The sequence below is a fragment of the Marmota flaviventris genome, chromosome 2 (genome assembly GCF_047511675.1).
Source record: "Marmota flaviventris isolate mMarFla1 chromosome 2, mMarFla1.hap1, whole genome shotgun sequence".
Taxonomy (NCBI): domain Eukaryota; kingdom Metazoa; phylum Chordata; class Mammalia; order Rodentia; family Sciuridae; genus Marmota; species Marmota flaviventris.
The window spans coordinates 190,356,893-190,380,739 of record NC_092499.1 but is presented as its reverse complement, the minus strand read 5'-3'; the positions used below and the strand labels follow the sequence as shown (position 1 = coordinate 190,380,739).

Here is a 23,847-nt window from a genome sequence, read left to right as displayed (position 1 = left end):
ATCAGAACCTGCAAAGCACACACGTGACTTCCTTGAATAATGAAACCCACACTCTACCCACAGCGCCATTTCCCAGCTGACAAGAGATGAGCTCTGTCTGCACCCCACAGCTCCTGGGGGCCCAAGGGGCATGTTCTCTCTGAGGTTCTGGGGAGGAACTAGACCAAGACTCATGAAGGCCATACAGGACACTCCACAGTCTGTTCCTATAGGAGCTCTGGAGAGAAGCTCAGAAACCCTCTAGAAACACTGTGGGGACAAAGGCATGTGCCTGGCCTAGTAGTGGGTAGGGGGTCCAAGGCCATCTCAGTTCTTGCAGCCACAGCTCAAGATTCAAGCCATGATACCAGCAACTCACTTTGAATGAGAAAGAAAATTTATGTGAACTAATTTGTTCTGCAAGTGATTTGTGGAGAGAGCTTCTGAGAGGCCTGTTATATTTTCCAAATGTTTCAAAGAAGAAAAAAGAAGAAGAAGGATATTGCTGACAACAATGGAGCGTTTGGAAACAAAACAAAATAAATATCATGCAAAAATGCCTTTAGCATTATTTTTCATGGTATTATCAGTCCTTAGGGATAAGATATTTGGTTGTGGATTGTAACCTTGGAAACTCACCTAATCAACTTCCAAATGAAGAAGATCTAGTTGGCAAAGTTCACTGCTCAACTGCCAAATACCCCACTAAATGTTATTATCCAGGTTCATTTTGCACAATAAATTTAATTTCTTGTAGAGAAACTTGAAATTTATAAAAGAACCCTGGAGAATTTGAATTTTAACAATCAATTATTCTTCAGGCTGATTCATCTTATAAACATATGGAAGATGCAAAAAATTAAATTAATTTAAAAATCCAGGCCTTTAACACATAGTTGAAGAAAACTTTTACATAAACGAAGAAAAATTGCCAAATGTTCTAATGACACAATATAATATTTTAGCTCTATGGTGTACAATGATTTTGTATTTTGGAAAAGAAAATAATTCCTTTCTCTAATATCATTCTTTACTTAATAAAAGAATAGTTTAAGAAAAGATAGTTTATCTTAATAAAAGATAGTTTAAGAAAACTATCCTCTTTTATTTACTCATAATTAAGGCTCATGATTTTTAAAATCGTTTATGTACAAATTTTTCCTAAAATGCTGAAATAATCCCAAGCTATGCACTTCTGTACTGCACACAGAAAGGGTCATGCCACACAGCAACCTTTGCACTGGTCAATGGAGGAATGGCAGCTTCAGAAACAAGATGGTCCATGACAACCTCCCCTGGAGCCACAGGCCAGGCTGCAGCCTCTGATTTCAGGTTGGTAAAAGCTCCAATGGCTCATCAACTACTGGTCTGCAAATAAAGGCTCCAGCAAGCAGAAAGTCGTAGAGTCACTTAGCAATGGGCTCAGAACTCTTCCAAACCCAAGGGTACCATTTCATTAACTATTAAAGAGAGAAGATACTAGTAGAGAAATTATTACTTTCATCATATGTCTTTAACTGAAATGAACACAAACACTCAACAGCATTTCCCACACTGCTATGAACATCTGTTCACATCTGCATCCTTCATAGTGGCTTCTGTGCTTACCTGTGCTTACCTGTCTACTTGAGTTCTTGCCCTACATCATAAATTAGACACAAATTTTTCCTTAACTATCTCAAGTACCACTGAAAATCATCTCACATACCACATGATGTTCCTGCCTTGCAGAAACAAGCCCCAGGATCCAGGCAGGTCAAAGGCTCTGCCTGTGCACTTGAGCATTTCACCCAGCAGAGGTGCTAGGCCCATGCCTCGGCCACCACATCATTTCCATTTCCAGAGCCCTGCCTTCTTAAATGAGGAGTGCTCAAAGGACCACTGCCTCTGCAGCAGGCTCAGGGTTGACCCATGAGCTTCCTGTGACTGAGGCTGAGTCACTGGCCACCTTGGCTACAGGAATGGTGCTGGCTAGAACACCATATAGAACACATATGTCCCTTCGACTCCTGCACACGCCAGCATACAGGACAGGCCCAACGGGTTCTTGCAGTCACTACTTGTCAGGTTCAGCTCACAGCTTCTGCTCTCCTCATCAACACTGTCTGGGGCAGACGGCTCCAGCAGAACTGGACACGCTTTGTTTCCAATATCATGACGGAAAAGTAGATCTTGTTCCAGAAGAATCAAGAACACTTCCTGACTGGATCTGCTAACCTAGAAGAGGGGGAAAAGGCAAAGGTGAAATAGTAGCAGAAGACTAGACTCCCAAGCAGGCCCTCCATCTTTGCCCCGGCTGAGCACTCAATGCTCAGTCTCCTGCACTTTCCCTCCTCCTCCCCAGGGCCCCTCGGCTCAGCTGATGCTACCATTCCACCCTCTCAGTCCAAAGCCCCTTCCTCCCTGAACTCCAATTGGGCCAGGTCCTGGTCTACACCAAAACGAGCCTTGCACTCTCCCTCCATGGCTCTTCCCATGTTTCTGCATGGATATACTGACACTGTACACATATATACAGATCTTGACCCACATGACTCATAACTACCACCTGTCTCCCCCACCACAGAGGGTGAACTCAGAGAGCAGGTACCAAGTCTGTCCTCCAGCATAACCTCTAGACCAGCAGTATTGGGCATGACTTTTTTGTTCTATTAGGAATTGTTGAATAAATGGATGATTTAGTGCATTCTCTCCTCTGCAAACATGGAGCTGGAAAACATGGCACCCTCCTCCTGCTGCTTGGTGAATCCTAGAATACACCGGAGACATGAATGACATCTGGTGCAAAAGAACACCACAGGGAAGGGGTTCAAGAAGACACTGGTGTGGAAAAGAAAGACTCCGTAAACAACAGAAGATGAGGGCAGAGGAGCGTCTGTTCTTTGCCATCAGCATTGAGTGAACAAGTACTGGGACTCGGAGGGATTCGAAAAAGGTAGAGAGTCATTTTTAGAGAAATGAAAGCACACAAAATTGCCATTTACAGAGAAAGTAATAAAACACACAACCCATCACCATGATGGGGAGGCAGGAAAATAATATCAGGTCACAGAAGTACGCAGACAGAGTCGCAGATGATCAGTCAACAGCAGGTTATAAGAGGGCAAGCCTGCTGGCCACAGAAGGGAGGTGACACCAGTGCTTCTGACCAGCGACGAAGGAAAACAAGTGTTTCAAGAAGATCATTCTGACAGCGCTATGCTGAGTGAATTGGAGGTAACGAAAGACTGAAGGTGGAAAGGTCAGGAAGACAGCTATTGCAACAACCAGGTGGGAGGAATGAGGCCCGGGCTGGCTGCCAGCAGGAGAAAGGTGATAGCCCACAATATTACCCACACACGGGTGACAGGACTTGGGGGCGGTGAGAAGTGAACGTCCACAACTCTGCGGTGTCACACTCTGATTAAGGGTCTAGCATGTGTTTGGAGCTGAGAACCGGAGAGAAACACAAAAGCAGAGAGAACCCCGCCCTGCATGTGAATTCTCCCTTGGGTGGGGTGGCAGATGAGACCGTGGAGGGAGCCCTGGTACCATGAGAAAAAGAAGACCAAAGACAATCCCATGAAGAAAACCAATCCTTAGGGATGGGCAGAGGACCAAGGGATGGTGACAGAGACAGGAGCAAGGCAAGTTAGGAAGAGGGGGAGGGGCAAGGCGGGGGCACCCAGGAGCCAAGAGGAGATGCTATGACACTGGTGCTGGCTCTGGCTGTTAAGAGGAATGCTGTGTCCCGCCTGTGCTGGACAGCACACCTATGAAGTCACCCTCCACAAGTGACTTGGCCTGTCTAAGAGTCACTGTCTTCATCTGTAAAAGTGGATCATAAGGGGGCTGAAGCTGGGGCTCAGTGGTAGGGCACTTGCCTAGCATGTGTGAGGCACTGGGTTCTATCCTCAGCACCACATACATACAAATAAATAAAATAATGGTCTACCAACAACTAAAAAATAATTTTTTTTATAAAAGTGGATCACAGGGGCTGAGGATGTGGCTCAGCTTGCCTGGCATGAATGAGGTCCTTGGTTCAATCCCAAGGTCTGCAAAAAAAAAAAGAAAGAAAGAAAGAAATCAAGAAAAAGAATACAGATGTTCCCAGACCCATGATGTGTTTCTGTCCCAATAAATCCATTGTTAAGTTGAAAATATCTTAAAATCAAAAGTGTATTTAATATACCTAACTTACTAAACATAATAGCCTAGCCTCACCTATTTTAAATGTGCTCTGAATACTTACATTAGCCCAAGTTGGGCAAGTTCATCTAACATAAAGTATATTTTATAAAAGTATTGAATATTCCATGTTATTTACTGAATACTCAGAAAGTGAAAAACAAAATTGAGTATGCTTTCACATCGTTGTAAAGTTCAAAAACCTTACACTATTGTTAAGCCGTGGACTGTCAAGCGTGTAGAACCAATTTCAGGGGGCTGTTGTAGGAATGAAAGGACTTAACAAAGGACTGAGAAGAGGGTCTGGGATATAGGACGCCCACATGCACACGGGTGAGTACTAAAGCTACTCTCACCAGAATCCAAAGGAGGGAGGGTACCAGGGCAAAGCCCCAGGAGAGTCAGGGATGTGTCCATCACCCTTCCATCCCACTGCTGAGGTGTAGCAGCATGAAATGCCTAAACAGGCATCCAGTAAAAGTTTCTTCAAAAACTCACAGTGGTGGACCTGGGGCTGGGGCTCAGTGGGTGAGCACTTGCCTAGCATGTGTGAGGCACTGGATTCAGTCCTTAGCGCCATATAAAAAATAAAAAAATAAAACAAAGGCAAAAAAAAATACATTAAAAAAAAGTCATGGGACTGGGGCTGGGGCTCAATGGTAGAGCACTTCTCTCACACATGTGAGGTACTGGGTTCGGTCCTCAGCACCTCATAAAAATAAATAAAGATATTGTGTCCATCTACAACTAAAAAATATTTTTTAAAAATTCACAATAATGAACAGTGACCAATGGCTTCAATGGATCAAGCAAAGAAGAAAAAGAAGTCAAAAAAGGATCATTATCCAGATAAGCAAGTAGAAGGGGGAACCTAACTACAGTGCTAGGAAGCACTTAAAATGGATGACTGGGAGTGCCTCAGATCCACGTGGGCAGACCTAGAGCACAGAGGGAAGCGCAGGCAATGATGCGCCTCGCACAGTCCAGTGCCACCTGTGTGAGGTGGTGCAGCACCAAAACTCGAGATGCGAGCTTACTCACCGTCACCAAGTGAATCATCCATGAGCACCAAGCTGTGAAGGATGGCTGCTTCCTATGGAAGGGAGGGATACAGGGTGCTGTTACCATAGCTGTGACCTCTAAATCAAAGCTGCAGAATGGGTATGTTTGTAGGCATAGCAGTATTCACTGCACAACTGCACAATCCTTCCATGGATGCTTGAATAATTCATGATATATTAAAAATTGAAATTACTTTAAAAAAAAAAAAGCACTGGATTTTCCAATGAGCAGACTGGTCAAGTTCATGGCCAGATTCCTATTAATCAGCTTCCAGGAGCATCCTCTGTGATGCAGGAAGTGGACGCCTGAGTGACAACCCAGGCAGAGGAGTTTGGCTACAGGGAGCAGAGTGGGTGGTGTGCTCAGGGTCAAGGCCAGGCAGGAGCAAAGAGAGGAGGGAGACTGGGGCACGATCATGATGGAAAGAGAAAAGCCAATGAGAATGCCAGACAGTGAGCAGGCCAAGTCAGGACGACAGGAGCAGAAAGCCACAGGAAGACACCTGACTGAAGCAGAGCCCACGCCAGCTGAGAAGACACAGCCACAGGGCAAAGGAGAGCTTGCAGCCAATTCAGCTCCACACACCTTCACTGCAATGTCACCAGGAGCAGACCCTGCACAAGGTCATAGGGGTCAAGACAATGAGATCTACTTCTACAGTCAGGGGCTCAGATTCAGAACATGGAGAGCAGCTTCTAGTTATAGAGCTAGAAGAGCCTCCACCATCCCAAACAGATGACAGGTGAGCCTCAGAAAGCAAGTCCACCACCTAGTACTACCTGACACCCAGAGCTCCATTTGCTAGCATCTCAGTTTCCTTGGCTCTGAGACAACTGTCATTCACCAGGTGCAGACAGCAGGAGAACTAAAGCAGGGCATCTACCCTCGTCCCGGAGCAGTGCTTCTCACTGAGCCATGGCTCAAGAAACTGTCACTGAGCAAGGCTGCAGCGATCCTCCCGAAACTGGGTCTTGCCCCAGCACTGCCAATGGCATGCCTCGCCTGAGTGCTGGTGTTCATTCAAGGTGATGAACACACTGTCCTGAGAGGCAAGTGCCCAGAAGTACCTGGCAGCCCTACCACTGTGGGCAAAACCATCTTCATCTCTGCAGAGCTAGAATCTTAACTCACCGTGGACCTTTGGGGCATTGCCAGCAGCCCCACAGTTGACGTCTGCAAGGGTAAGCATCTAGCAATGGAAAGTGCAAACTGACAGGAGCAGACAGAAGGAGCACTGGGAAGAGCAGGCAGGTTCAGAGGATGAGGTCCTGAGAGGGCTGATGGCAGGAAGGCACAGGCATCCCACAAAGGAGTATGTGCTATGCCAAGGGGCAGGAGGGCTTCAGAGTGTTCAGTAAGGCTAGTTTTCTCCCAGCTTTGGGTTTAAAAATGGTGGGAATGGAGAGGAGGGATACCCTCAGGATTATGTATTTATGATAGAATCAAAGATGATGTGGCTTGAGTCTAACTGGATGTAGGAGGTGAGAGGGAAGAATTTTGATGGCTCCCAGGTTGCAGCTCAGGGGAATTGAAAAAGCAGATGGTGGATCCATTCTTTGCAATAGGGGATGAAGATTGAAGGCCTCTATTTTCTCAGTGATGTAAAAGGCAAGGTCACCTGCCTGGCGGAGGCAGGATGAGGTGAGGGGCCTGATGAAAGTGGCAAAGGTCTAAGAAAGCTGCCAAGGATAATGTGAAAAGCAGCTGATGAGGGACAAGGAAAAGGATTGCCACGCCACGCTGCAAGTCCAGCCACGATTGGAAGCCATAAATTTGCAACGGCACCAATCAATGCATGATGGGACTCCCTCCCATGGAGATCAACAACCAGCAGTAGAGAACACAGGGGGATGGGACTGTGCAGGCAGGACCAGGGAAGCACTGTCAAAAGGGAAAAAAAAATGGAGGTGGTGGCAGGGATGGGCCCAAAAGGGTGGGATGACAGAGGAAGCAGCTGAGGAAGAACAGAAAGGATATGCAGGTAAGGATGGGGTTGTGCAGCCAGCCATCTCCAGAGGCAAGAAGGCCAGGGCAGCAGGAGAGAGGAAAGGAGGGCAGGTGTGGCCAGAGCGGAGCTCAGAAGCACAGCAGCCCTGGTGAGAGCAGGGCAGGGAGCCACTGAGGCAGGAGCGGAGGAAGTGGGGTGGAGGCTGAAGTGGGGAAGCAGTGTGGGAGGACAGTGGCGAGTGCCTGCTCTTGGTCACTGATGCGCCTTGCAGCAATCACAGAGCAACTGAGGGCACCGTGCTAGGTTCTGGAATTAAAACCACACTTTTTGCCTCAACCCTTCCATAATAGGGTATATGTCAATGACAGATGACACAGGTCAAGAGAATGTCAAACCCCCTTACCCAGTATAATCTCATTTTTAAGAATGTATCCAAAGACAAAAGAAAAATCAAAATAATAAAACTGCATCCTTTACAACATTCACTGTATCTACAGCGCACGCGCGCATACACACACACACACACACACACACACAGCTGAAAAAATCCAAGCATTCAACAAAATTGAAAAGATGACGATCATGAAGAAACAGGGAAATGTCTGCACCCACAGATGTGTGTTCTGCGGAAGAACATCTGTCCTGTTCGTCTCCTTATCCCCAGGCACAAAGCGCAGAGCTTGGCTCGTAATGGGCACTCAGAACCTGTCAGAGTAAGTGAGTGAGTGGAAGAAACTGCACCACGTTCTGATTAGACCATGTGGGAAATAAGGCTAGCACCTAGAGAGGAAATGCAAACATGTCCAGAAACCCAGGTTAGAAGAGTGGAAACAGGCAACCTTCTCCCTACTTGAAAACTCCATCCCGTCACACGGTTTAATAGTTAAAACTGGGCATCTGCTCCTTTAATAACACTGGATCAAGGAAGAAAGACAAGTCAGAATTTTAGAATTTCTTTAAAAATAATGAAAACATGGCATACCATTAAAAATTAAATACATTTATCCTTTGTGGAAAGCCATCTTCAGAAGACACTACTGGCACAGATAGAATGTTGCCAGGCTATTATTCCTCACAACAGAATTACAGTATAAAAGACTAGAATTGACCCCAATGTGCAAAAATGTAAGCTTCATCCTCCCATAGAGTACCCGACTGCAAGGAAAAGCAAACAAAGAAGAGATCCACAGATTCCCAGCACCAGGGAGAGCAAGGGAGAGCAGGGGAGAGAAGCAGGCAGGTTGTGGCACAGTGCATCTGAGCAAGGACAGAAATGGGGAGCACAAGGCCATGATCTGAGAGTTGTAAGGTAAGAAAAAGCCAAACCCTGAAAGAGAGGGTTACCTAGAAGGGAGGGAGAGAACAGGCAGCAGGGACAGGAATGGAGACAGGAGACCAGATAGGTTTTGTTTTTGACTTTGGAACTAAGTAACCACCTTAAATAATTACAAATCAAAATGTAAAAGCTGAAACTATTCTTATAAATTAATAGCTATGCACCAATAGTCCTAGCTTCTCAGGAGGCTGAGGCAGAGAAGTCAAAACCAGCCTAGACAAAACAGTAGGCACTTACCTCAACACACACACACACACACATACACACACGAGTCTAACTGTGTGTCAAGCTGGTGGCTTTACTACAAAAGAAGGTTCAATGCAAGTGGCTTTAAAACATGGTAACATACGCATTTCTAGTGGGAGTAACCCCAAGGCAAAAGGAACACAAAGAAATCCTAAGCTGCATTTGGCAAACTGCCACACTATCAGCAATGCTCTAGGGTTTTGCTTTGAAGCACATACATGTTAATGTCATTAAGAAGCGAGATTTATGTTCTTAGGTTTAAAAAAAAGATACAAATATAAAACCAAAGAAGTTAAATACAAGTCCTATTATCCTAAGTTTGAGTTGGAAATATCAATATAAATTCATGAGGGATTTTATTTAAAAAAGAAATTGTTCTGTCACTAGAAGCAAAGCTCACCCTTGTCACTGTGAGTACCCACAGGACTATGCTCTGGTTTCCTATTATCATTTCCTCTGTAAAGGAACCTGAGCTTCTTGGAGGAACGGCACATTCTGGGCACAGATGCACTATCAAAGGCTACTGAGCAACTTCAAGAAGATTCTGGAGCCAAACTGAAGGCCTTCCACTGGTCAAAGCTGGGATAACTTGATCATCAAAAAGAACAGGCCCTTGGGTTGGGGTTGGGGCTCAGTGGTGGAGCACTTGCTTAGCAAGTATGAGGCACTGGGTTCAATAAAGGTATTATGTCCATCTACAACTAAAAACAAACAAACAAACAACAACAACAAAAGAACAGGCCCACAGTGGATTAAAGTATTATCTAATTAGGTTACAATTCAGGGGATAATAACAATACTAAAAACATATCTAAAAACCTAACTGGTCACCTCTGCAGATTATTAGGACACGAGCTAATTATTCTGGAAATAGGTAAATAATGGGGAAAATAAACCACTTGCCCTGTCTTTCTCTGTACAAATAGATCTTTAGGGTTAACCAAATAGTTGATAGGAGAAGCTCTTTACAAATTCTAGTCATTAAACTAAGAAAGAATGATAGAACCAGAGCCTCATAACTGAACATCCTCCCACAAAAATACTGGGTTTGGGCAGTGACCATCAAGCTGGCTGACAAACTGATGGGCAGCTTTATATGGAAGGACAAGGCTGATGACACCTGCAACCAGGTCAAAGCTGACACACAGAAAGGGCCACTCAAGAGTTTCTGTGCTTCCTGATCTGATGCAGCAGGAAAAAACAGCCTATCTACAATCTCTCTAATAGCCTATCTACTATCTCTCTAAAACAGAAACTGAGTCTCATGGAGCCTCCAGATGTAACTACCAATTTATAAAAAATACTTGGAACAGGAAGACAATGTGACACTAGAGATGGAACAAGCCAGATCCATAATGTGAGAAATTCTGTAGAATTAAGGTCTGGCTTCCTCAATAAATAAATGACAAGGGAAAGGCAGAGGGAACTGAGAGACTTATCTACTAAATTCAAGTTTGGGACTTTATTTGTATTCTGTTTTGAAAAACCATCTGCAAAAGCCACACGTATGAGAAAACTGGGACAATCTGACCAATGACTAGATGTTAGATGATATTAAATAACTATTAATAATTTATAAATTATAATAATGGCATTGTCATTATGTTTCTTAAAAAGAGTACTTCTTAGCTACACTAAAGTATCTATAGTTGAAGTGATAGGGTGTCTGGGAATTGCTTTTATCTGGGATGATTTTACCTTGGAAGAAAAATGAAAAATGATTGGTCAAATGTCAATGCTGGCTGAAGTGATGAAGGTACATGAACATTCATTTTAATTTTCCCTCTCCTGCAATGCAGGTTGAAAAATTTCCATAACAAAATATTAGTGAGAAGAGAAAGGCCCTGTCCACAGGATGCATTGCTGCCTACCCCTCCTGCTTCATGAGAGGAGCTGAGCACAAGCAGAGCCTATGTTCCTGAACCAACTCTAAGGAGACTGTTTTCTGAATCATGAATATCAGCTAAAACAAGACCAACGAGGATTTGCTAAGGAGATCTAGGTGACAATGTTCAGACCTGACTGGATTCGTAAGGTCTCTCACTACAGCAGGTATGAGATATCCACACAACACCACTGGAAACGTGCATTGTTTCCTTGTAGAAAAGTGCCAACAAGAGGGACCTATTTCATCAACTCGGTTTGTACCATGGGCTCTAGAGCAATGAAAACCAGAGAAAGGATTACATTAAGGTTAAGCCAAGCATCTTATATAGTATATACTTATAGTTTTTAGCTTTTCTTACTAAAATACTTCATCAAACAAATTAGACAAATGCAGTTTAAAAATCATTTCCCATTTAGAGTATTTATGCTACAGACAGGCTTAAAAAGCTAATAAGCTATACGGCAATATAAAAACATAAAAAGAAGAGAGAATGACAACTCTATTATAACAAGCCATATATAAATCGAGGAAGGAGCAAGAAGTCTGCATGCTGGGCCAGCATCCAAAAGCCATTACAACTAATGGCTTATGTGCCAGGCCTATGGGTTGTGCTTATTTAAATTCCAGCCAGAATGTATACATTATAAATAATTCTTTCATAAATGCACTCCCCCACAATCCACGCATCCCAATTATTTCTAAGGCAAAGCATTAAACAAAAGAGCGGCTCTAGCTCCAATATACCACATTAAATTTAACACAAATATATAATTGCAGCAGCACTGTAAATGGTGATTCATTTACAAAGAGAATCCATTTAAAGACTCCAAACATCCACTTGGGTCTTTTTAAAAGCGTTGTGTCATATTCATATGAATATTTTAAACTAATATGGGAAGTACACGGAAGGCTTATTTTTCTATTTTCAGTTTAAAATGCTCCGAATTCTAAAGCCTAAGAGTCCTGAAACTTTCTGCAGTGGCTCGCCATTCGTTACTAGAGCAGGCAAGGGGGCTGCAGCAGCTGTCAGGGCCGGCAACCCTGCATTCTTCATCTCACTCATCTCTACCGAGGGGCGGGGAACGGGGCACAGGCAAGGCCATGGCATCTGCCGCACAGCAACGTGCTTTTCTTCCAGAATAGCAATCATGGAGAAGCAGAAAGAGAAAGAAAAATCAAGATTTAGCCCATGGAGATCACAGGTGAGAAAAACTAATGACTGGGATTGTTCTAATCCAAAGGACCTCTTTTGATTGGGTATTTCTTAGCAACCAATCGTCTGGCAAAACTCAAGAAATACAAAAAAGGCCTAACTGCCAGGGCAAATGGCATTCATAACTATTAGTCTTCCTAATTTTCTAAAATAAGGACGATTTGTGTCATTTTCAAATAAGATACCCATTCTTTATGACAAACTCATTCGTGGTCAGACTGCTTAAAGTTGATTGATTAATAAACAGATTTTTAATTTTGCTACCACTGGGTATATCATTTCTTAAAAACATATAAGTAAAAAATATGTGACGCAGTAGTTTTACAAACCAGAATCTTCTGTCAAACTACAATTTCCACTACCATTGAGAAGTCATCTTCATCAGCCCTGAAGTCCCAGATGATATCAAGGAGTCCTCTAACAATAATCTGACTATGGAGATGAGCAACAATCCACACAGCTATGTGGATAACACTGACCGAAGGACACTATGTTCCAGGCACTGTGCTAAGCCAGGTGATGGAGCAAAGGAAGGCAGCAACCACCATCCACAAGGAGGACAGAACTGCTGAGGCCTGTCTCAGACAGTCACTTCAGTGGGGACCCACATCTCCCAGTCTGGCAGTCATTAGACTTTGAAACTATCCAGTAAGACAAGGGAAAAATCTTATTCTCCTTCGCTGACTGATTCTTCAAGACTAAACAGACTTGAAAGAAAAGTCTGAGGTAGTGGAAGAAATTAAGAGCCAATAAACACAGAAGGCAGATTACCAAAGAGGCACCTGGAAGCCCTCCCTCTGACTGAGGGTTCTGAGTCTGGAAGGCATTTTTTTTTTTAAATTCAGACATTTCTCTACACTCACTATTTTTACTTTCCCATCTTCCTGTGATTATCAGCAATAAAACCCATAAAATGAGAAGGAGTGATGATGCTTACTTGGGGGAGTAAGGAAAGCTATGGGCAGGATAAGTGGTGACAGTCATCTTAAGGAAAGGGGAGACTCAGGCCACAGGGCCTTGGCAGTGCACAGAAGAGCAGCACTCCAGCCCACAGCTGAGGAGCAGAGGAAAAACTAGGAGGAACCACACAAGATGGCAGGCCACCACAAATTGAGGGTGCCCAAGCACTCCACACAGAGGCGGCACCAGTCATCAGGGAAGAATATGTCACTGCCACCACTGTTCCAAGGGACCACAGTCTGCAGGTGCAATCTGAATGACTTAGGCCTCCTGGGGAGAAACATACACATAAGTAAGATGCACTATAAAAACAGTGTGAAGACCAGCAGGCAGGAAGTGGAAGCACACTGCTGGACAGCTCTTAGAAATGAGGTGTCGCAACACCCCTTCAAGGGGCTGTGATCAGGAGCACACACAGATGGTAAGCACTGAGCAAGAGGGCGGAGGCACATACTTGTCATCCCAGCACCGCAGAAGGTTGAGGCAGGAAAGTAGCCAATCCAAGTCCAGTCTTGGCAATTCAGCAAGACCCTGCCTCAAAAATGAATGTGAAAAGGGCTGGGTATAGCTCAGTGGTAGAGTGCCCCTGGTATGAATGCATGTCTGTATGAATGAATGAAGAAATGCGTGAATTAATTAAATAAAACAACACTAAGACAACTATTAGAATAACAAAACAATGAACTATCGTTATATTAAAAAAGACAAATGGAAAAATTTTTCTAAAATATTCAATTAATCTTAATCCAAGAGAAGGTAAATAAAGAAAAAAACAGGTGTGACAAATAGAAAACAGCAAGACAATAGATTTAAAACCAACCACATGAATGATTCCATTAAATGTAAATGCTCTAAACATTCCAATTAAAAGACAAAGGTTCATAACAGAAGATTTAAAAAGCAAAAGCCAATTATATTCCACTTATAAGAAATGCACTTCAAACAGAAACATAAAAATAAGTTAAAATTAAAGGATGAAGAAAGCTATATTAAGCTAACACCAGTCAAAGGAAAGCTGGAGGGGCTGTATCAATATCAGAAAAATCACTGTAAAGAGTCGAAAAAGAGATCCACAAATATATCGTCAAGAGGTTTTTCATAAAGGTAAAAAGGAAAAGGAGAGTCTTTTAAAAAAGTGATGCTAGAATAAATAGATATTCACATGGGGACAAAAAAAGCCTTAAGACTTACCTCATACCATACATAAAAATTAATTTTCAAATAGTTTAAGCATTTTATATAAAAGCTAAAACATAAAAATGATCAATTTATCAGTTTAAAACATAAAACTTCAGCAAATTAAAAACTTTTGCTCCCCAAATCACACAAAACAAAAATGACAAGCCATTGATTGGAGAAAATATCTCATGGAAGACTTGCACATAGATTATATAAATAACTCTTTCCCTCTTAGACCTCAATAATTAAGATACAGAGCTTAATTTTTCAAAATGTGTTCATAAATGATTGCAGCAGCATTATACACAACAGATAGAAATTGAAAACAACCTAAATTTCTATCAGCTCATGAATGGGTAAACAAAACACAACTGTCCACTCAGTGGAATATTATTTAGCAACAGAAAGGAATGCAGCACTGAAATCACCACCACACAGAGAAACCATGAAAACAGTATGCAAATGAAAAACTCAGTCACAAAAGAGCACATGTGACAGGACAACATTTCAATAAAATGTCCAGAATAGGCAAATCAATGGGGATGGACTGCCTCGGGCTGGGCATTGAGGATGAATGTTAGTGACTACTAATGGCAATGGGATTTCTTCTTGAGGCTAAAAAAGCTTTAAAATTCATTGTGGTGATGTTGCACAACTCTGTGTATGTAATACAAACCATCAATTTGCACACTCTTAAGGGGATGCACTATGTGATATATATAAACTAAATCTCAATCAGGTTGTTATATTTTAGAACGTGTAAAAGATTGTGTGTGTGTGTGTGTGTGTGTGTAGCCAAGAAGCACAAAAGAAAAAAAAATTCTCCACATCACAAATCTTCAGGAAAACAGAGATAAACCTGACAGACACCATGGGAACACGTGATAAAGGTAAGCACTCACCTTTTATCATCCATATCAAGTCCTCCTGACAGCATGGAACGCCTCCTATGGAGCACTGAGAAAGGCACATCACCTCTGGGTGCACTCTCCACAGTTCCAGAATCACAATCTAATTCTGAGGAAATATCAGACAAGCACATTATGAGAGACATTCTACAAAATGCCTTGATCATTATTCTTCAAAACTGCCAAGGTCATGAAAGACAAGAATGGACCAGGAGGAGGTGGCAAGATGGCAGAAGAGAAGGGTCACTTCCCTAGTAGCTCTGTGGTGTGAGTCAAGAAAAGTGGATAGGCAACTTTTCAGTAAAGTGGGTAAACAATCATGAATTAGGGGGAACATTACTGGAAATACTGGACATTCAAAACAGATTAGGTACTCAAGAAATTGTATATAATAAAACAAAGAGGGAAGACCTTAGCCCCATAGCCACAAAAGTAGCTGAGGTGAAAACCAGAACAGTCCCTAAAAGAATACAGTAAAGCAATAAAGGAATTAAAGGAATCCCCATTCTTAGGAAGACTGAGGCATGTCCGGGTACAGAGAGGTTAGAGATCAGAGACACAGCTCAAAAAGACAGTAAGCTGTGCTGCACAGTATCTGTGAAAGGGGAGGGAAGTCGCCATCTCTCTCAGTGGCATGCAAATAGCACAGCAGAAGGAACTATTTTGGTAGTTGCAGCTGGGGGCTAGCAGCTAGAAAAACAGATTACTAGAAATCCCAAGTCTGGACCAAAAAACAAGACAGGCAAACCCATACTGCATGACCAAGAGTGTACCTAAGTCATCAGGAGAAAATGAAGCCTGGAAAGAGATTTACACAGGAGAATACTGGTCCCACAAACCCACCTGGCTCCCCCTGAATCTCCAATCTGGCTGCTTGCAGGACCAGCTGGGAGAGAAGCACCTGGTGAGGAATATGAAATGGCGGGGGCAGGACAGATGCAGCTCAGACACTGAATCAGAGACCAGGAATCGTGGGGTCTATAGGCAAAATAATGTACTAAGAACAGGCTCCTACACCACATGAGTGGACAACGAGATCCCTGGGGTGCAATCTTCCAGCATGGACCAGCAATGGCTGAGTCTTAAAGGTGCACTGACTTAAAATCTCCAGACCAACTGGCATGCAGCAAGGAGACCGAGCATACCAAGCCTACGTCCTCCTCCAGGAACTCAGCTTCCAGGACTAACCCTCTCACCCTATCAACCCCATGGACTCTGAGGGTGGAGCAAGCATCAAACTCCAGAAAACCTCACCTAACTGCTGAGAAGGGAAGCTGAGAAACTTTTGAACTCCAACAGAAACAATAGTTCGAGTTTTCATCAGGATCCCTTTTTTTTTTTCTTTTTTCTATTCTCTCTCACATTTATACCATCTTTGAAATGGAAGTACTTTTCATGCATCAGTTTACTGAGCACTAGGATCTATGAACAGAATGTTACAGTTTTCTTGTGTATTCTCTTTTTTTAACTTATTCTTTTTCTTTTTAATTTTTTTTAACAATTTTTACTTTATATATATTTTTCATCTCCCTATCTGTTTCCCTGGATTCTCTTTCTCTCTTTTCTCCTTAATTAATTAATTAATATTAATTAATTCCTCTTTCAGTCATATTAATTCCTCTTTCAGTCTTCCTATATTTTTTACTTCTATCTTCTCTCCTCCTTCCCCATGAATATCACATCATAAACCACTTTGGTTCTCTCTTGTCCACTATTTGAACTTGTAAACCCTTTGCAAACTTGAAATTGTAAACCCTTTTGTAAAAGAGAGATTCTCAAAAAAAAAAAAAAAAAATCAAGCAAAAATCCTTGAAATGAAGAAAGCAATAAACAAATTAAAAATTCAATGGAAAGCATGACCAACAGACTACACAGAACATCAGACAATGAATCTTGAAAACAGAGTTGATCATGGAGAGAAGATGTTAAGAAATCATGAACAGAAATTCTAAATGTCTAAATTATTGTAGGCAATAATTGAATATATCATTTCTGTTTATTGCAACAAAACAGTAGATGTCTGAATAGGAACTATATGGCTTAAGGTTGTATATTCTTTGCACTGGGTGCTGTTAATAATTGGTCTCCTGCTTAAAGGTGAGATACTAGAAACTTTCAAGGACACTGTAAGTCTACAGGGAAGAAACTATACTGCCCTAGATCCACAATGCTTAAGGGATAGACACACAAAACACATGAAAAAACAAGGGAACAAATCACCCCAAACAAACCAAGATGCTCCAATAGTAGAATCCATGTAGAAGAAATGTCAGAGAAGGAGTTCAGAATGTACATAGTTAAACCAATCTGCAACATACAGAACAATGTAAGGAGCGAAATCAGAGAGAAAATCCAGGAATTGAGAGATCACTTCAATAAAGAGAGATTCTCGGGAAAAAAAAAAAAAAAAAAAAAGTAAAGCAAAAATCCTTGAAATGAAGAAAGCAATAAACAAATTAAAAATTCAATGGAAAACATGACCAATGGAAAGACTAGACCACTTGGAAGACAGAACATCAGGCAATGAAGATAAAATATATAATCTTGAAAACAGAGTTGATCATGGAGAGAAGATGTTAAGAAATCATGAACAGAAAATTCTAAGAATTATGGGATAACATGAAAATACCAAATTTAAGATTTATCGGGATAAATGAAGGGGTGGAGTTACAAACCAAAGGAATACACAATCTTTTCAATGAAACGATATCAGAAATTTCCCCAAACCTAAAGAATGAAATGGAAAATCAAATGTAAGAGGTTTACAGGACAACAAATGTACAAAATTACAAAACATCCACACTGAGGCACATTATTATGAAAATGCCTAACATACAGAATCAAGATAGAGTTTTAAAGGCTGCCAGAGTAAAACAATAGATCAGTTTTAGAGGGAAGCCAACACACTTCTCAGTTGATTTTTCAACCCAGACCCGCAGAGCTAAAAGGTCTTGGAATAATATATACATCAAGCTCTTAAAACATGAATGCCAGCCAAGAATACTATACCCACCAAAATTAAGCTTCACAATTGATGATGAAATTAAAACCTTCCATGATAAACAAAAGTTAAAAGAATTCACAACTAGAAAGCCTGCACTATGAAACATATTCAATAAAATATTTCATGAAGATGTAATGAAAAATAAAAGCAAAAGCCAGCAAAGGGAGGAACTACACAAAAAGAATAGTCAGTCAAAGGAGACACTAATTCAAATTAAAAACTAGAAATAAATCAAAATGACAGGGAATAAAAATCTTTCTCAATAATCACACTGAATGTAAATGGCTTAAATTCATCTATCAAAAGACACAGACTAGCAGACTAAAAGACAAGACCCAATAATATGCTGTCTCCAAGAGACTCACCTCATGGGCAAAGACATCCACAGACTGAAGGTAAAAGGATGGGAAAAAATATATCATTCACATGGATCTTGTAAAATAAGTAGGGGTTTCTATCCTCCTATCAGATAAAGTGGACTTCAAGCCAAAGTTATCAGATAGGACCAAGAAGGACATTTCATACAGACATATATGGAATAGTTGTATCCATCAAGGAGCAAATACACTTTCTTTTGCATAGCACACAGATGCTTCTCTCAAATAGAGCATGTATTAGGCCATAAAGCAACTCTTAGCAAATACATAGATTAAAAAAAAAAAACAGATAATACCTTGCATCCCATCAGATCACAATGAAATGAAGTTAGAAATCAATGATGAAATAAAAAATAGAAGCTACCCTAACACCTGCAGACTAAATAATATGCTAGTGAATGACAAATGAACAGCAGAAGAAATCAGGGATGAAATTAAAAAATATTTAGAGGTAAGTGAGAATAGTGATCACATAACAAAATTTCTGGGACACTGTGAAGGCAGTGCTAAGAGAAAGTTCATTGCATTGAGCTCATTCATTAAAAGAATAAAAAGTCAACAATTCATGACCTAATATTACATATCAAAGCCCTAGAAAAAGAACAAATAAATACCAAAGCATTAGAAGACAGGAAATTATTTTAAAAAGAGCTGAAATCAATGAAATTGAATCAACAACAAAAAATAATTCAAAGAACTGACAAAAAAAATTTCTTTGAAAAAAACAAATAAAATTGATAAACCCTTAGCAAAACTAACAAGAAAGAAAAAGGAAAAGAAAATTCAAATTACTAAAATTTATGATGATAAAGGAAATATCACAATGGACAGTACTGAAATACAGATGATAATAAGAAACTATTTTGAAAATTTATACTCCAATAAAATAGAAAATATTGTAGACATCGACAAATTTCTAGAGTCTTATAACATACCCAAACTGTATCAGGAGGACATAAACAATTTAAACAGATCTATTTTAAGCAATGAAATTGAAGACACCATGAAAAGTCTACCAATCAAGAAAAGCCCAGGACGAGACAGATTCTTAGCCAAGTTTACAAGACCTTCAAAGAAGAATTAACACCAATCCTCCTCAAATTATTCCATGAAATAGAAAAGGAGGGAACCCTTCCAAACTCATTCTATGAAGGTAGTATCACCCTGATACCCAACCAGACAAAGACACAACAAGGAAAGAAAACTTCAGACCAATATCCCTGATGAATATATATGCAAAAATCCTCAAAGAAATTCTGGCAAATTGCATACAGCAACATATTTAAAAGATAGTGCACTAAATCAAGTAGAGTTCATTCCAGAGATGCAAGATTGGTTCAACATATGGGAATCAATAAACGTAATTCATCACCTCAACAGGCTAAAAGACAAGAATAACATGATTATCTCAATAGATGCAGAAAAAGAATCTGACAAAATACAGCACTCATTCATGTTCAAAACACTAGAAAAACTAGGGATAACAGGAACAAACCTCAACATTGTAAAAGCTATATATACTAAGCCCAAGGCCAATATCATTCTAAATGGAGAAAAATTGAAAACATTCCTTCTAAGAACTGGAACAAGACTAGGATGTCCTCTTTCACCACTTTTATTCAACATCCTCCTTGAAACTCTAGCCAGAGCCATAAGACAGAAGAAAGAAATTAAAGGGATATGAATAGGAAAAGAAGAACGCAAACTATCACTATTTGCTGATGACATGATTCTATATTTAGAAGATCCAAAAAATTCCACCAGAAAACTTCTAGAACTAATAAATGAATTCAGCAAAAGAGCAGGATATAAAATTACTTGCCATAAATCAAATGTGTTCCTATACATCAGTAATGAATTGACTGAATGAGAAATTAGAAAAACTACCCCATTCACAGTAGCCTCAAAAAAATAAAATATTTGGTAATCAATCGAACAAAATGAAAACTACAGAACACTAAAGAAAGAAATTGAAGAAGACCTTAGAAAATGGAAAGTTCTCCCATGCTCTTCGATAGGCAGAATTAACATTGTCAAAATAGCCATGCTACCAAAAGTGTTATACAGATTTAATGCAATTCCTATTAAAATCCCAATGACAATTTTCACAGAAATAGAAAAAGCAATCATGAAATTCATTTGGAAAAATGAGAAACCCAGAATAGACAAAACAATCCTTGGCAAGAAAAGTGAAGCAGGAGGCATCACAGTATCAAAACTTAAATTATATTACAGAACTATAGTAACAAAAATGGCATGATATTGGAACCAAAACAGACACATAGACCAATGGCACAGAAGACAGAGACAAATCCACATTAATATAGTTATCTCATACTAGACAAAGGCACCAAAATCATACATTAGAGAAAAGATAGCCTCTTCAACAAATATTTATGTTTAGCCATATGAATGTTTTATAACAGCTCAGTGCACAATAGGTAAGTTATAGAACCAACCTAGGTGCCCTTTAACAGATGAATGGGTCAAGAAAATGTGATGTATATATACACAATGGAATATTACTCATTCTTCTTTAAGAAGAATGAAATTATGGCATTTGCCAATAAATGGATGAAACTGGAGAATATCATTCTAAGAGAAATAAGCTGATCCCAAAGAACCACAGACCAAATGTTTTCTCTGATATGCAGATGCTAATTCATAATAAGGTGTGGGGAGGAGAATACAGGTATTTTGGACTAGACAGAGAGGAATAAAGGGACGGGACGGGAAGGGGAATGGGGGTAGGCAGGACAGTAGAATGAATTGAACATTATTACCCTATGTGCATATATGATTACATGATTGGTGTAATTCTACATCATGTTCAATCAGAAAAATGAGCAGTTATAATCCATTTATGTATCATGTGTCAAAATGCATTCTACTGCCATGTATAACTAATTTGAACAGATTAAAAAAAGATTTTAAAAAAACATGCTAACTTTAATAACTGGATTTTTGGGAAGATTTTTAAAAATCTATAATGCCTGTTCTTATTGAAACTTTTATTGGCCTCACACAGATATGAAAACTAAGGAATAGATGACTGAAAAGTGCAATCTATCACTGTTATTATATTTAATGTTTATTACAGTTTACCTTCAAATACTATTAAAGTGTATTATATATGTGGTACATATAATATATAGTGTAAGAATTTTATAGTAGTATTCTTCATTTTCTACTATCATTCTTTGTGATTTTGTGGTCATGTATCTTACCTTTACTTTTGTTTTAAACACCACAATGCACCATTATTAATTTCAATTTATTTTTATTTTTAACCTCTTTTATGTTTTTGTACTATTAGGGATTGAAACCAGTGACACTCTCCACTGAGCTACACCACCAGCCCTTTTTATTTTATTTGAAGACAGGGTCTCACTAAGTTCCTAAGGATGGCCTCGAACTTGCTGTCCCTGTCTCAGTTTGTGGAGTCTTTGGGATTACAGGTATATGCTATTGCACCAGATGGATTTTTCTTAAATAGTAAATTATTTTTAAAGAGAATAAAAGTGAAAAAACAGTCCTTTATGTTTACCCATATATGAATAATTTCCAGTGCATTATTCAAGTTGAGAAAAAAAAAAAAAAAAGAAGAAGAAACCAAGAAACTGTCACAGATTGGAAGAGCTGAAGAGACGTGACAATAAAATGCGACATGATCCCCCAATGGGGGACACCAGACACCAGATAAGTGGTTCCCTGGGCCATGGCAGTGGAGGAAGGAGGGACAGAGTGAAATGGAGGCAACTCACTGAGTAAGGGAAATGTTCAGACTTGATTGTGGTGACAGCTGCCTGACTAAACATTTACCCCAACTCCTCTAATCGGACCATTTAGAGTGGGTGGATTTTATTCCATTAAAATAAAGCCTCAACAAAGCCTTTTTTTTTTTTTTTTTTTTTTTTGGTACCAGGGGTTGAACTCAGGGACATTCGACCACTGAGCCACATCCCCAGCCCTATTTTGTCTTTGTTTTTGTTTTGTTTTGTTTTTTGAGACAGGATCTCACTGAGTTGCTCAGCACCTCGCTCTTACTGAGGCTGGCTTTGAACTCCAGATCCTCCTGCGACAGCCTCCTGAGCTGCTGAGATCACAGGCATGAGCCAGCAACAAAGTCATTTTAAACAAAGACAATGATGGGGGGGGGCGGGGAGTCAGGGCCATCAGCCGCAGCCTTGGTGGCCTGGAGGTCTCAGTGTGCAAGAGAAGGAACTGCAGCTCCTAAAAGCTTCCTTTGAGCAAGTGGAAAGGTCTCTAGTCTGCTTCTGTCTGCTCCCCGAAGCAGCTGATTCTCCAGGAGCCATAAACATCATTCCTGGCCACACACGCATCAAGAGAAACCCACCTTGATTTGCAGAAAAAGGGAACTAGAAATATGCGATTCAAAGAGGCAGTCCTTTGGCGCAGCATACACAGGAAGAAATCCATCAACTGGAACCTGTCCACCAAGAGACTTATACCACCCTGGGGATAGAAGGTCGGGATCTGGCAGCCAGGAGGCTTGGGAAAGTCGAAACAGACACTACAGAGAAAGTCGCTGATTACATTCCACTGGACCACATTCATGTTAACCTCCCCTGGGAAATCAAGCAACCAAGATCCCCAATCTGCTTCTAGGGCCATAGAACAGATAGACAAATCTGCATCTAGCCTCAAGTGGTCACAAGGGACCTGCCCTCTTAAGGAAAAAGAGGAAAGGGATAAGAGAAAGCCCCTGACGCAGGGACAATCTGCCACTGTGAATACAGATGGCAAAGAGCTAAAAGCAAACAAATGGTGCTTTGGAATCAACACTTGGTGAACCTGCTGCTTTACACTGGCATGACCTGGAGGGCCACAGTGGCTGAACAGAGTCCAAAAGTATCAGCCCCAATACCCCTCACCATCAGTTACGTTAATGAGATGAAAGGAGAGAGAGGCTCTCTAGAGAGATGGCCCAGACCTACCCTGGAAGACTGTTGTAAGAATGCAGTGAGACAATCATAGGAAGCTCACAGATGGTACTTGGTCACCAATGGCTCTCCAGGTTGTCAGTCATGACAGTATGATACAAGCAAAGGACTGTAAACAACCTTAGTGTCCTTACAAGCTTATGGAAGGGAGCTTCAAGAATCATAACATATCTACACCTTGGCATACTATGCAAAAAGATATCCATGAAAAGTAAATGAAAAACCAAGGTGAGGAATTTTACATATGGTAATCTTAACAGATTACATTTATGAAGACATGTGCAATACGTGTATACATGTACATGTACATGTGCTTACTTAAGAAAAAGCCTGAGAACACATGCACCAAACAGTTGACAGCTATTTCCAAGCCTGAGTGGTGAGGGAGGGAAACTGTTACCACTTGAACTCCTGGATCACGCTTTCAACAGATATATGTTATTTTTGTAAAATTTTTTTTTAAATATAGAGAAAGAAGACACATTGCTGACTTTTGTACAGCAATGTAAACAAGTAACCATGGAAGCAGCCCTGCAGGTCTTTGTTCATTTCCTCACCATTCACTCAGCTACAGGCCTACCTTGAGCTCAGGTGGCGCCAGACTGAGCATGAG

General features: G+C 40.7%; 1 long non-coding RNA gene across 1 annotated transcript in view; it reads right to left on the bottom strand.

Moving 5' to 3' along the window:
• Positions 1 to 5,190: 5,190 nt before the first annotated feature.
• LOC139704780 (uncharacterized) overlaps positions 5,191 to 23,847 on the bottom strand; it is a 60,417-nt gene continuing 41,760 nt past the window's right edge. The window contains exons 3-4 of the long non-coding RNA XR_011706778.1: positions 14,884 to 14,998; positions 5,191 to 5,242 (exon numbers count right to left, since the gene is read on the bottom strand). This is a non-coding gene — a long non-coding RNA (uncharacterized lncRNA). The remainder of the gene's footprint in view (positions 5,243 to 14,883; positions 14,999 to 23,847) is intronic.